Source organism: Gavia stellata, chromosome 6, assembly GCF_030936135.1.
Source record: "Gavia stellata isolate bGavSte3 chromosome 6, bGavSte3.hap2, whole genome shotgun sequence".
In the NCBI taxonomy this organism is placed as follows: Eukaryota; Metazoa; Chordata; class Aves; order Gaviiformes; family Gaviidae; genus Gavia; species Gavia stellata.
In genome coordinates this window covers 33,078,134-33,090,189 of record NC_082599.1, presented here as the reverse complement: position 1 = coordinate 33,090,189, position 12,056 = coordinate 33,078,134, and the positions used below count along the sequence as shown (strand labels likewise).

Genomic DNA, 12,056 nt, shown 5'->3' with positions numbered 1-12,056 from the left:
AAAACCAAAAGCTTTGAGCCAGTCTGTACAGAATATTGTGATTCAATCCACATATTTCTTCCCAGTGATTTGGGGATGCCCAGCATCGTGACAGTAAGCATGTTGTAGAGGCTGGTAATAGGAATCACGTTGGCATTGTGACTGAACTGTGTATTACAATTGATTTATTTTTTTACGTGTAACTTACATTTCTATTGTGTTTCAGTATATTTTGTATCATTCTGCTAAATCAGAAATCTCATGTAACAATAACAATCTTCAGATAAGTGAATTAGATACTAAACATCACACACCCCCCGTGTGGAATATCTAAAAGAAGCTGGTCAGAGAGTATTGGACTCTGACACTATTCACACATCAGAACAAACTGAGAGATCAGTCTTGGTTTGGTAACCAAAAAGCTCAAATGTTAAGCAATCATGTATGGCAAGGTTGTCTCTATTTTGATATACCATACACGGACATAGTGCTCAAAACACCGCATCTTCTCACAATTTCAACAGTTCAGCTTGCCTTTTCTTAATCTTCTTCCATGCTTTATCCGGACATAAATGACATTAAATGCAACACTAATCTGAAAATATAAATGCGTAAAACCAAGAATATACCTTTGTTGGTAACCCAGATTCAGGAGACACTGAAGTCCACCAATCTAACCCAAAGAATTCACAGTCTGTAAACACAGTTTATAAACAACCTATAAACACAGCATTGCAAGCAATGGCTATTAAGAATGCTATAAATGCATCTCGATAGCTTTGCTCCTCAAAAAGATACATTTATAAGCAATTTTGATTATAACTGCAATCAGATGAAAACTCAGTTCTCAAAAATACATTTATATACACATGTGGCCAGAATCTCAGAATTAAGAAACACTGCCACGAAAGGAAGTCAAATAAAGTAGCAATATAAACCACCCAAGCTAGGAATAAAATAATTAGCCTGTTGCTTCACTAATTTGTATCTGTTTTCCAGTATTAGCTTCATGCGCCAACAGCATAATTACATTACAAAAAGCTAGTAGAAGTTACTGAGTGAGAGACATTTGCTTCACCCAGCTGTAGACCAGAGCAGGTATATGATATTTTACCCCACTCCATCACAGAGGCAGCAAATCCCACCTGTGGGCAGTACCCGCAGTTTACACTGCAGCAGTTCCTGAAGTGCTTCGTGCTCACACACTGGAAATGGAAGCACGGACAGCGTCAGTCAGCTCAGCTCGGCACAAAACCTGACAATTTAATTGATGCTATTGGTTGCGAGGACCACTACCTATTTCACTGTCGATCATTTTAGGAGGCAATCAGCTAAGCCAAAACGCATGTCCACTTTTCCTGACCAAACAGCCAACTGTCAGAACCCAAAAATGGGGTGCATTTGACCTAACTTTAAACATGAATGACAACAGACACCGAAGTCTGACCCTGCGATCCTTGCCTCTTTTCACAATCAATAGAGAAAAGTAAACATTTCCAGAAAATAGCTTATCTGCTTAGGGTGAGATCTTAAGGGAGTCTCTTGTGATCAGTTTCACAGCTTCAGCTTTAGGCACTTTTTAGATATTTAAACCAGATCAAACTTCCTCCAACAGTTTCCACAATGCTACAACAGAAATTCACATCTGCAAATTGGCAATCTGTGTGAAAGTCTATAGCTCAGTGACACCTAAAAACATCTCAGGCAGAGTTAAGTTTAATTTTGCAGCCAAAATTAACAATAGAACAATTGCTAATGGTATATTATTCAGTTCTATAGTTAATTCAGTAGACCTGCTTGTTTATCTTTTTGAAATGATACACAGAATTTCCATTGTTGGCTGGGAAGCTTAAAAATCCAGCGTACCACAAATATGCTGAGAGAATAGGCTCAGTGTCAGACCACGACAACCCACCCATACCCAACCCAGTTTCTGAAGCCAAGCATTACTGCAGAAGTTACGGATTTCTAACCAGAATAGGTTTAATATCTTTTTAAATGGGCATAAAACATCACTATTCCAGCCAGCTTGGCTTGCTTCGGCAGAAAAAGCATACATCTACTTTGCGGTTGTTTGGGCTGTATCAATGTCAGCTCGGCACAACAATATTTGACACTATTAATAGGGAAATCTATTTTCTTGTTTACAGCATCATTGTTCGTGCACTGGAAAGACCAATATCGGCAACCTACTTTTGCAGATAACTTAATAAAGGTTCCACAGGATGTAGGTCTGTAGGTGTATGCATATATATGTACGTATAAGACAGTAAAAATGCTAATAAAAGCCGCATTAGATTTCTACAACTCACTTCTACGAGGATGCAAGAGACGAACAATTTAAAAGGTTTATTAATGAGACAGCTAAAGGATTATTTTTTTCTTTTCTGGACTGAGAAAATACAATAAAGGCTTGGCTGGTTTCTCTGAGGACTTCAGAAAGACATGCCAGTTAACCTAGGGCTCTTGAATGTGAATCTAGAAAAGGATTCTACAAAATACATTAACATTCACTGAAAAAGGAGCATATACCTTTCACTGCTACACCTCCTCTTCTTTTGGAAGAAACAGAAGCTTTTCAAAAGCCAAAAAAATGTTAACAGCTACTGCATCTATCGTACAATGAAGAAAATAAACAAAAAAAAAATTTTCTAATTTTAAGTGAACTGATGCTACCCATGTATCAGTCATGGATACAGCCAAACTCTCAAAGTCAATGAGCTGACTATTAAAGCCCATGCAGACCAACGCATTTGCATCCTACCTCGAATGTTGCTCTGCCTAGTTTGATATGCTCTGTAGAGTTGAAAAAACTAGAAAACCTGGCATATGTTCTTTGCTAATGGAAGATAAAATGCAAAGGTAGCAGAAATGCCAACCTAAATTTATTTTTTAAAAATCTAAAATAAAAGAAAGCAGATATTCAACATGACACTCAGTCAGGGGCTTTGCAATAGGTGGTAATTTTCCTCTAGTCTTGACAATGCTGCAAAAACAGAGTTGATATTTCAGATTAAATATATGTTGATATGAACCTTTATTAAACAATTGTTGAGAACACTAATTAAAGGTAGCTATTCAGTAATCTAATAACCTAGTTATTAACAGGAACTGAGTAATTTATACCAGGATTAACAAAAAAAAAAAATAACAAGGATGTTAAAAAGAATAAATGGGGAACAACTTGGTCTACACTAGGAAGACAGTGCCCTTTTCCCCATCACCAACATCTTGCTCTCCCTCAGCTTCAAAAGATTTTTTTGTGTTGTCTCCTCATACTACAACACTGCTTTTGCACCACTGATACATACAGGTCAGACTGAAAAGGTCACCAACTGTTTAAACTGACAAGACCAAGGGAAATGGGGAAAGAATCAGGCCTTCTTACACCCAGGAAACAAAAGCAAATGAGGGAGGGCACTAAGCTACTAAACTAATCCTAGCATCAAACAGGCTACCCATGAAATGCTTTGGCTTGACACATCTGGCTTCAGGGAGCTGTGGACCACTGCTTACAGATAAAAGTTCAAGAATCCCACAACTTCATCACAGGAGAGACCTGATAGTCTGATGCCTTGATGATTTAGCAGCATAGATCACTAAACAACCAGTCCACTATCATAACAAAGGATCTTGGAGGCACAACAGCAATGCAAATAAATTGACATACTGAAGGCAGGGCACATTGGGAAGACGACACTTGGCACTTTTCAGTATACACCAACAAACATTTTAACAGGAATAAAACAATTGAACATACAAAGCCCTTCCCTTGGCTCCTTTGGAAAAGTAAATTATGAGTATGTTTTCCTTTCTCTAATTCAAGGAAAAGTCTTGTAATAAAGTTATGCAAAACAAGATAGCCAAACTCAAAACCTGGCAAAAGACCTCATCCAGGTATTTGAGCACAGGTGAAGTAGGTGTTTCCCTGTGCTGAAAGGGACCTGAGACTGATGCGCAAGACAATGAATTTCACGGGCAGAGCCAAGGATTTAGGCAGCCCTGGGGACGTGCTGACTGGGACCTCTTTTTGCCACAAAATGTACGAAAAAAACCATCTCGGGCAGAATATGGAAGTCAACAGCACAACACTGGGCTTCTAAAGCGCTGGCTCATGGTTTGGGGATCCTCAGGTCTTGGTCACAGGAAACCATGCATTAAGATAATATAGTCAAAGCAGACCTAAGACAGAAGAGTGACTACCAGAACAGGCTTCAGGAGCAACCTCAGAGAGGTGCAGAGACATGGGACAAAACTCCGAACAAACTCATCATATCAACATTGGCTCGTACAGAGAATGTTGCAAATTGAGAAGAAACTCGCCATCCCCTCTTCTTTTTAAAGGGTTGACTTCTCATTGACTCTTAAAGACAAATAACACACTTTGTTTTTCTAATTTCCTATCACTTGAGGCATGAAATGGTAGTGAAAATAAATGACTAGCCCTGTATCTGCTAATGCTCAGTAACATGTTCCTAAGATTTCACCTCCTGTGCCTTATCAGAAGAAAAATGACTAACGTATAACTTGAATGCACTGAATTAATATTTCCTCTTAAAAGACATTTCTAGAGAAGTAGAAGATTTTATTTGTGGAAACAAAACCTAAAATGAAAGGATCACTCAAGCTTGCAAATTACAAACTGTTGAACTGCTTAGACTTCTTTTTCTGCATTTAAGGAAAACACATGAAATAGTGGTTATTACAATGAAGCACGACCCCAAAGCCGTATTTAATTGTTCTGTCTGCAATAGTTGAAGGAGTTGTAGAACAGTGTAACTCAGGATTCAAGACATCACAGGAGGTGCTTCCTTCCTGTGTCCCTGACCGACCTCTCTGTCCCAGACTGCGTCTAGCATTTTCCTTGCCTGACCTGTCTGTCCTCTAATCCTCACCAGAGGTAATGCATCCTTCTTACAGGCTGACTAAAAGCAATAATCTTTGTCTGCTACTATGAGTCTGCAATAATTGCAAACAACCTCTATACAAAACTTCTCCATCTGACTTAAGAATAACTCAGATTTTGCAGAGCAAATCCTTACACAGGACTCCAAAACATGTCTATGTATGAAGTACTCAATGAATTTTAAAATTCCTACAGAAAACTCTATGTGAATACTACTGCAAAACCACGTTTCTAATTTCAAAAGCTCTTAGATGCACAGCAACAAACACCTCTTTTAGACAAGGTCCCTATTATGGTAGGAATTACTACTGATTTACTTCCTGGAAATATTTTCCTGGCTTCTGGGAATTTAAAAACCAAAATTTATAACTTGACAAAAGATTATTTTTTTATATGGCACACGTGAGAAAGTATTTTAACTATATTAAAACTTACTTAGTGATAAAAGCATATGTAAAGATGGAGTGGGAACAAGACTGAACAACAGGAAAAAAAAGCTCTTACCAGGTGTATCAGCCATTAGCCAGGTTTCAGCTTCTGTACTGACTCATGACCAGCTTACCTCTTAACCACTTTCCCTTTGCCTAGGAAGTATGCACCAAGCTTGTCCTAGTCTTGCAATCTGATCTACGTGAGCTGCCACTTGCACCTATCCAACCCCATGGCAAAACTGTGACCCAAGTTAAAAGGTTTACCAGCAATATATTACAAATGTATGATTTCCCTTTATTGTGCTTGCACTATACAACCACACTTTACAGAAGACCAAGGCTGTTAAACCCTGAAACTCAAGTGTTTTGTTCTGCTCTCAGCTTTACAGCACATAAGAACCTCGAAGAGCACTACGGTGCCATAAAGATGGCCACCACACCACTGTACCCTCCCTTTGGTCACTGGAACCTGTCTTTATTTTGCTTTTTTTTTGGAATAGCTTTTATTTTTACTTCTGCAGTCTCTTATAAGATCTACAGCTAGATTTAAGAAGTGTGGTATAGCAAGTTGAAAAGGGTTTTCAGGCATGGCAGAATACTATTGCACTCCACAGACTTCTTTCTAGGGAGACACAAGAGATTTTTTCCATTTGTCAATTTTCCTCTCATGCACCAGCGTTACCTCTGAGTGACCCCTGAGTATTCTAGTTATCTTTGAACAGATAATTACTATTTTAAATTAACAAGAAAGTACTGCTGCAGTTGAGAGGAATACGCATATTTAATCAACAACGGATCACATGGAAAAAGAAAGCAAATCCACAGTTTAATGGGCAACCACAACAGTTCACAGGTGAAATTTACTGCACACGACATATCAAAATGGAATTTCTTTACCTGTAGGCTCAGGCAGTGAGACAGATATAGGTGACAGCCTGCTGCCTTACGTGCAATGTAGATATAAGAATTCTTGAATTTGAACAGGAGGAATGAGGACAAAATATAAGCTGAGGAGTAAAAAATGATGTCTCTTAAAGCAATCTGAACTTAATAGCACATATCCATTCAACGCATAATCTTATTCCTCCATCCTGAACAATCACCTTAAGCCTGCAAACAGGTACATATATCTGTAGATGACTGTATTACGTAAGCAGAGTTTAAATAAACTTATCTTACATTAAAAAATTACTCAGGGATTAGATCTAATCAGATATGTTTAACTCAACTGCCTCCACCATTCTTCACCAGATAAAAAGGTTTGATTGTCACTAACTGCTGCTGACACATAATGCTCCCAGGGACTTTATTTTTCCCAGCATCACCCTCATGATTCCCAAAAGGTGGAATGGAGTCTATATGTGCTGTAAAGTTTTTCAGTGTCCTTCTACACGGAGATGTATTTCCTTTACAGCTTTATGCTACTTTATTTACTTCAAATCTCTAAAGTTTTGAATTTATTTTAGCAACACCTGTCTGAAAAGCCACTGCAAAACAACTCTTGCAGAAGCCCTGCTAATGCATGATTGGGTTATTGCCACCACTTGCAAAGCTGAAGTGGGACAGAACTTAGTCTTGCAAAGGTGCTCAGCTGGGCCTCTGATAAATATTGCTCTGCAGTCACTAAACACATCTCAGTCCTTTATCAGCAAAAAGCTGCTTGTTCTATTACACTTACAAAAAAATTTAAAGTACCTACCTACCTACATGGAATTCATATGCATGAAAAAAATTGTTTAAATCTTGGATATTTCTTAATCAAGAATCATAATGACTTAAAGTCTCATATGAAAAACAAAAAAGATGTATTGTCTGATCAAGTTATTCATATCAGGACCATGTAGAACAAACAGGGGAATATGAAATCAACCTGCAAAGGGGCAATTTATTTTTTTTCCTAAATTACAGATCCAATGTTGAATATATAAATGGAACAAGGGTTACACATATCTGGTTTTGTTATGAAAGTAATACTCTTTTTTTTTTTTAAGAAGCTTTTAACCAGGTAGAACAAATGCACATTTATCTAAAGTACTCACATTGTCCTCATCATCACAATACCCGAGCACCTCAAAATTCCGTCTTTGCACCATTAACCCTCACCATCTGTGGGAAGATTACGTGGGCTGCCCTTGCAGGATTAGCAGTTAAAGATATACACAAAAGCATATACTCAAAAATGTACTTTGCAGCCTATACAAATAAACTTGTGAGCAGTTTTCTCTAAAGAAACCTCCATAGAGATGGTTGCTATGCTGCCTATATTCTGGGTGCAAAACCAACAAAACTGGTTCTGCTCAGTCAGATCAGGTCTAGGAGCAAAACAGCAACATTCGTGCTAAATCAGACTAATAAACCCTGTCAGGAGGACTATAACGTTATATGAACCTTTAAGTCCCAAACTGGTACTTTCGCACTGCTCTGTCCTGTATTTCCTGCTGGAGAACACTGCTTACCTCAACCCTGCTTACCCAGTAGTCTGGACCAGACAATCTTTTGGAGGATGCTTTGGTGTCCTTCTGTCCCATGTGCTTGAGAATTCTTCAAGTCAGGGTTCAAGAGAAGATGAAGCAAGCACAGGTCTCGCTTTGCCAGACTTTGGATATGGCTAGAGGCAAGCGTTAGGATATGCTCCTAAATTTCAAAGTGTAGAGAAAGCCTAACTTTGTGCAAGGTCCCACAGGGAAATGGTAGCAGATGGAGATCTCTATCCACATCTCAGATGAGCACTCTGGCTATAGGAATACCTTGTCATTCAAAGATATGCCTGTTGTGTTCAAACATGTATCGTGCTCGCCAGTCCCTGGCTACTTTCAGTTATTCTTTCGTGGTCTTTTTATAATATACCTTCTGGTACAAAACAAGGCTTAGCAATGTCCACAGATCACATCATAGATCCAGCGGCTGTTCTGAGATCCAAAACCAGATGAAACCTAAAAAAACCCCCACTTAAAATAAAAATACTTAAGGAAGTCGAAGAGCTATACAATGCCAATAAACTGGGGGGAAAAAAAATAACCTATCCACAGATTAGTATCTGTGAGATCTGAGAGGAGAAAACAGAGGATGTTTCTAGCAATAAAAAAACCTTGAACTTGCATGAACTTGAGTTGATCTAATTGAATAATCCTTTTAGATACTCCTCACTTTGGCCAGAATATAAGTATCAGGACTGGAGAGAGCAGGACCAAAACCCAGCGAAGGTCTGTCTGAAAGACTCAGCTCCACGTGAAGGAGATTTCCCATAGCACAGCAGAAGACAGAACCATTTTACAAAAACGCACTTGAGAACCATATGAAATGACTTTTATATAGGAATGACTAAATAGACTTAAGACTTCAGCTTGGCAAAAAGACGGTGGCGGGGGATAATACAGATCTGTCAAGCCATGACTGCACGTCAAGGGTGAACAGGGAACAATTCATCGTCTCCCAAAAGAGGAACTGAGGGGTGGGGATGGGGAATCAAATGAAACCATGAAGTAACAGGTTTAAAAACAAATAAAAAGAGGTCTTTTTTCAAGCAGCTGTGGAAGTTATAACCACAGGGTGCTGCAGATGCAGAGTTTACCTAAATTCAAAAAACCCACCGCAGGCGATCCAATACAAAAGGAAGTCCTTAGCTGTGAACCAGTGAGATGTGAGCTAGGAGAATAAGTCACGGGAATATCAGTACTTGTTTGACCTGTTCTTTTATTTTCCTCTAGATAAAATGTAGTGGGTCAGACCGAGTTTCTGATCATGCTAAGCCCTGACATAGAAAGAGGCTATAGGATCTTTGACCCATGCTACCACCAGCAGAGCAGCAGAGTACATGGCCGTAACTCAAACAAGCCTCCAAGATACAAGCGAAGGTGAGTCATTTGACAGAAAACAGCTTGAAACCAGTGAAACCAGTTCAGCATCTCCTTTTCCTCTCTTCCATGTCCAAAGACTGAGAGTTTCATGGTGCACTCTCCAAGGCATAAGGCAGTCCCTTCTCCCCTAGCTTGACCCAAGAAAAGGCATTTATTCTATTGTATATTGTATTACTAATACTCAGTGAAAGAAATCCTTGTTATTTTCTTGCACAGACCTTGCTCTCGACAGCTGCAGAGAACATCAGGTGTTTAGGATCACCTATTCGTGGATTACAATAGCCATCATAAATTCCCAGGAGCAGAACTGCACACACTAGAACCAGCAAACCTGAGGGGAAAAAATGTCACCGCTTGTACCTGCCTCATGAATCAGAAATATCAAATGTATAACCTGATGAGGAAATAAGTAAAGTTTTATACGTAATACTTGCCATTCGAAATCTAAACAATATTGAGTCACAGTGAGGTTAACATATCCTTTTTCCTCTGTAATACCCACAACTTAAATTATTAATTACTACACAGTAATACCCACAACTTAAATACGTGTAACAACCAGATACAGGAGATAAAAGAAAATACATTGAGGGACAAGACACAAAAGCACAAAACCTAAATTTTCAGATTCCATTTCCATGCCCTGACACAGACTCCCTACACCACCTTGAAAAATCACTTGCTGCCTCCATGCTTCAAACTCTATATATAAAATGGAAGCAACGCCACTTCATTACCTCATCGCGATCTCGCAAGGATAAACCAAAGATTGTGAAATGTCCGCAAACTACTGGACTGAAGGTCATACAGAAGCCTTCCATAGGTAAGAGCAAGAAACATTTTTAACTAGTGTTTAAGTATTTTATTACCCTTACAGATGGAGCACTCCTGCAGCCTTAAGTCACCAAATGAGCTCCAGTGAGGCTGCCAAGGAAAAACTGTGTTTGCCTGTTTACTCTGTGAACTAGGGTGCAGTGACAGTACTGAGGTTCTCACAATAAAAAAAGGAATGTAATATGCTTACTTTTGTACATTGAATGCCTGACAGGGTGTTTGGTTTTTTTTAATATGAAAGGAAACTTGTAGGCTCTTGTTATTTAATAGTGCCACAGAGATTATCAGGGTACTATAATATCACAAAATTTGTTCACAGCGGGTAAAATTCACACCCTGCAGTGAACCAACAAAAGACCACTTAAACCCTAATTTCAGCTTTCATGGTTGAGCCAGTGACAGACTTCTGTTAGCACTACACCGGGATATCTTTCTGGACCAAAATATAAAAAGCTCTTTCGTGTTGAGGGCATTTCCTTCAAGGCATTTTTGGTTTTCCACAGAAAAAGTCAAGCGAATCTGTTACAATCTGAAGTCCAAAGCAATCTCTCTTACTTACACTTGTTGATTTGAGTAAAACTACATGGTGGTACATCCCTGTATTTCCGTAGTTTTTAAAATCAGGAAAACATACAGAATTTGATGGTTTTGTTAAAATAAAATAGTATCACATTTTGGTTTTGTACTCAAATAGTTATGAAGATACACTAGATCCAGAAAGCGTGCTCTTCTATGAACCAGGAAGCAAACAACGGGACTTCACCATTTCTTAAAGTCAGTCAAGCAATTAATAAATGTGAAAACAGAGAACAAGATTAGTATTTACGAGAGAGATTCCAATAAATAAGTAGCCATGAGACGACCTGCAAGTACTGCGGCAAGAAAAAAAAATGAGCTTGCCGATAAGGCTGTGCCTTCAAAAATTAGTTACAGGAAAAGATAGGTTCCTTAAAAGAAAGGATATAAAAATTATACATTGAAGAGTAGGACAAAGGAGGATAAAAAGTACCACTGAGTACTAGGGTTCTGCTTTTCTCTCTCGTACAAACACACGCGGAAATCAAGGATGTGAAACCTCAGTCTCTGTCCCTTGCTGGGGATCTGCAGGATCATCCCTCTGCCTACTAAGCTTCAACTGGAGGAGTGGAAAGTTGGATCCGTAACAAAGATCATTTTTCCAACGACGGTTTAATTTTAGAAAGGCGCTAACAAAAGGCACCGCTCGAAACACCCCAACCGCGTTATTTCTCTTCCCAATTCAACCAAGCCTTTCGGAGACACGATGCCGTGACACAACCAGTGCTTTATCCGGCCGCGTTAGCCGAATAAGCACCTTTTCCTGCCTAGAAAAAACCACCCCACAGACCGATGCCATAAAAAGGCAGGAAAGCAGCCGCCGCGGAAGGACGGGCCGCCGGCTACCTGGGCTGGCCAGCCGCGGGTGCCAGCCCGCACCGCGGCTCTCCCGCCAGCAGACCCAGCGCCGCCCGTTACGGGGGCCCGGGGGCTTCCAGCGGGCTCCCCCGCGCCCGCAGCAGGCGCCCAGGCGCTTCGCCCCTCGCAGCGGCCGGGGAGGCGAGGGCGGCCGGGGCGCGCAAACCCGCGCACGGCGGCATTTCCAAGCGCGGGCTTCCTCCGCGGGCACCCGGTCAATGCCGCCGCGGCGCGCGCCCGGACCCGCGACGGCCTCCGCGCACAGGCCCCGCGCCTCGCCAGCCCGCCCGGCGCTGCCCGCGGAGGCCGCCCGCCCGCGCCGTGCCGCCGCGGGGCTGAGGCGCCGCTCCCGCCCGGCGGCGGCTGCGCTCTCGGCGGGGTTTCCCGGCCGTGAGGGGCGCCCGCCCGCCGCACCTGTCGGGTGGTTGCGTGGTCCGGTGAGGGGAAGGCAGACGCTGCGGCGGCGGCGGCAGACAATGGAGGAGTGAAGGACAGACACATTGACACACGGGCGCCTCCGCGGCCGCCCCCTCCGCCCGGCCGCACCACTCCCGGCACCTCCCCGGGGGAGCACAGAAGAGGAGCCGCAGGGAAGCCAGAAAGGAGGGGCAAAAG

General features: G+C 41.2%; 1 protein-coding gene across 2 annotated transcripts in view; it reads right to left on the bottom strand.

Moving 5' to 3' along the window:
- Window positions 1-11,937, bottom strand: part of BZW2 (basic leucine zipper and W2 domains 2) — a 59,706-nt gene extending 47,769 nt beyond the window's left edge. The window contains exon 1 of one of the 2 annotated variants that reach the window (XM_059818532.1): window positions 11,856-11,937. The gene's annotated coding sequence lies outside the window, so the exon portion shown is untranslated. The remainder of the gene's footprint in view (window positions 1-11,855) is intronic. The other variant, XM_059818533.1, reaches the window with a different exon arrangement.
- Window positions 11,938-12,056: the final 119 nt, after the last annotated feature.